Genomic DNA, 3,751 nt, shown 5'->3' with positions numbered 1-3,751 from the left:
TATACACTGTATCATCAGACCTCTACAGATCGACAAAACGCTTTAAACTGATAACAAAATGGATAATGTCGGTTATGTTTAAGCCATAGTCTTGCAAAGGCGGAACAATAGGGAACAAAGTTCCTGGATGGCTCCACCTCAGACAATCTTTTCTCAGGGCAAGTAATTCAGTAGATCTTCTGCGTTCTACTCTAGGCTAGACCGATCTCGCATTCGCACAGGAGGTTCTTTGGCTAGTGCTAGAAAGCAAGACATTAATGGAGATACAACTCGGTCCTATTCTTATGTGTTATCTTCTATTTATCTCATGCAGTTGCCAACAATACAGCTAGTATAACCAGACACTCAAATAATTCTGAATGAAGTAGCTTGATAATATTTCTAGTGAGGTTAGACATTTCCAAACTAGCTTTAGTGATCTCACCGCTAGTACTGCCACTCTGCTGCCGGAGTGAATGCTCACCTCCCTGAAAAATGCTGCACTTCATAGCAGCACGGTCACGAATGGCTTCTGCGACGCAGTGATCCAAGTTGTCAGACATGCTCTTGAAGGAGGAGAGAATTTCGGCGTTTCCTTGTCCGGACGCCTTCCTATACCCAACTTTCCTGAGCCTTAGAGCACACTGCGAAGCCTGCCAGGAATGTCTACTGGTGCCATTTTTGAAATGTTATTAAGTGCTATTTGCGTCCGTAGTGCACCGGTGAGAGATGCTCTTTGGGCACGTAAAATCTTTTTAACAAGATTAGCTTTTTCGATCCATTAAAGAAGAAGAAGAGCCTTTTCGAACGTCCTTCTCAGACGAAGGCACCATAGAACATTATTCACCCGACTTTTGAGAGTTTATTTGTAGTAAATTGAAATCAGAGAAGGACAGATTCCTTTTAAAACGAAGAGAATTCTATATTATAAGGAGAAATATAATTATTTATTGGTTAGTGAGTACATAAATACGAAATCAGATGAGCATTAATCCAGAATATAACTGAACGAAGAAAGAATTATCGCAAAAGACAAACATTAAAAGCCGACAGGAAATACTTAAATAGTTAACTTCCCGAAAAAGTAATGAACCAATTTCACTAAATGACTTTGCGCCTTTGTGACTTTATGTTACATTCATATACATATAATGAAAGCAATCAATTCACTTTTTGGCAAATAATGGCATTTCTCTTTAATTTCAGGAAAGTCCACAGGGAATGACAGAAGTGTGTGACCGCTGCTGTCATTGTTACGCAGTCACTAATCGTGTGCGTGCGCCTGGCAACCCTCCGACTGTGACAGTGTCCATTAAAGACGCTAATGATAACAGTTGCGCTGTCACGTGCACGCCGTTATGTGTTATTTTCTGTCAATATTTGCGAAAATGTCACATTTCCGTCATTGTACACAGACACGTTTTCGAAGTCAATTGGCTGCTGCCAGGAGTGACAACTTTTAGTTTACGCACAAAAATATATATAAAGGCATACATCGGACATATACTTACATATATGTATATACATATATATTATTGTAATTAAGTGTGCTGTGTTTATGTTTTCTTTGCCTGTCAGCTGCAGTTGCCGAAATTTCGCCTATGTCACGTCATGTTGTAGCCCGCACACATGCTTTTCCACTAAATTTTCATAGATAAACATATGCGCGCGACTTCTTGTCATATTGCTTATGACTTTTCTACTCCATTGTCTATGATTTGCAATATTTTGTCAATAAATCGTTTCAAAATATGACAACTTATTTCTTGCCCGCACTTTTATACCCCATACAGGCGATCACTATTGATTTGTTTGTCAATGCTGAAGAACAATAGCCGAAGTTGAGCTGGAATATTTGCCAAAAAACACGTATGCTGGGAAATATTTAACTAAAAAATCTATATAAAGTTGAAATATACAAACAGACAGGCGCAAGGTTGTTTTTAGTGTCTTTACCGTCAGTCACACGTGTGGCAGCCGAATATTTTTACACTTTCGCATTGTTTGCTCTTGGCCGGCTGCTGTCATAATTCATGCGAAATTCATAAATTCAATTTTGGTTTTAATACATAATCCTTTGCCTTTGATATATGGGCTGTTTTATGCCACAAACCGCATGCCACATGCCTCATATGGCTGCTCTCTACTTCAATGAGTGTTTGAGTGGCGCATCCTAATAAATTTTTGAGCATTTGGGGATTATAGTGTGCTCAAAAGCATTATTTCGAAGCCGATAACTAAATTTATGGCATAATTTTGTGGGCTGCCACGAGGTTAGACTATTTTGAATTGTATGAAAAGGACAGACATAAAGAAGCGAGTGTGTTTTTTTTATATTTCGTAAATATTTGTAAAACTCATAGCTTAAGTTTTATCAATTTACTGGCACTAAGAAAGGTGTAAGTCTTTGATAAAATTAAGTTTAAAGCGCCTAAAGGTAGGCAATGGTGTTTATATGTCTCCTAAGCCTTTTCATTATAAGAAAAATCCAAATGTTGAAACATTTTTCGGATTTAATATTTTCAGTATAAGATTTGAGTAACCAACCATGTTTCTATAAAAACTATTTTCTCTTGTAAAAATTTCACTATAGCAAAAATGTACATATGTACATCGTCTGTATTTGCTAAAATGGATAAGCACAACACATTTTATCCCAAAATATCAATATAATCATATATATAACTACTGACACTTTAGTCAAAAGCCTACTACTCTCTCTATCTTCGAATCTATGACTCTGCATGGCCTCTTTGCATTGTCTGAAAGTAATAATACTTTAAAATTACCCTAAAATATAGTTAAAGAAACCATCCGAATGAGTCAAATATGTAAACTACTAAAAGAAAATATACAACAACAATACCAAAAGCAACGTCTAACATAAATTACACAATTTTATGAGCACGAAAACTGTGCCGAACCAACTAACTTCAATCGTATTTCTATGCAGATGACAAATTAGAATAAATTCCAATGGTGACAATGCACACATGTGTGAGAGCTATGAGTCATAGCTGTTGTCATCCGAAAGTTTACACACTCGTGTGTAGCGAAAGCTTTAGCGAGCACTCACAAACAGCTGACCTACATATAATCAGCTGCTTTGACAGCGCAGCGCCTTGGGAAAGGCAGGCATCAGCAACGCCAGCTCCTGTGAATGGAGAAGGCGGCATTGTTGCGCTGCAAAAACGAAATTCCTGCAGTCATCAAAAAGTAAATAAATACGGGCATACCAACACGAGTGTAAATTATGGGACGACATGCGTTGTCTGGTCGGCTCGGCCCGACGCACCGCCGTAGGCTTTAAATTTCGAAACTATTTTTATGACTTACGCAGGCGAAGTTTGCAGCGAAGAAAAGAGATTTATTGTACGACACATCCAGTGGAGGAGTGTGGAGTGGTGGTCCATATGAATAAGTTGATGTAGAGTTTTTGGCGAAAAAGCGTCGTTGGGCGCGTAATGGCGCAAAGGTCGGCAACAAAGTTTCGGTGTTGGCACAAACGCTTCAAATTTGCATTGCAGGCACATTTAAAGGACACGCGGTTTAACGGTGATGGCGAGCAAACGTATGAAGAATATGCAAAACACGAATGTGTGTGTATGTCGGTGGTAAGGTGCCGGCGCCAAGCCTGAGTTTAAGTATTTGCTTATCCACTTTGGGCAGAGAAATAAATAAAGGGCATAATGCAAAAAGAAAAAACAAAAAAGTCTTGAAAAAGTTGCGAAAATGTGAGCTGCGCATAAAAGTTTTCCAATTCAGCGAAAAG

This window comes from Bactrocera dorsalis, chromosome 3, assembly GCF_023373825.1.
Source record: "Bactrocera dorsalis isolate Fly_Bdor chromosome 3, ASM2337382v1, whole genome shotgun sequence".
Classification (NCBI taxonomy): domain Eukaryota; kingdom Metazoa; phylum Arthropoda; class Insecta; order Diptera; family Tephritidae; genus Bactrocera; species Bactrocera dorsalis.
The sequence above is the reverse complement of the archived record's forward strand: the minus strand, read 5'-3'. Positions refer to the sequence as shown.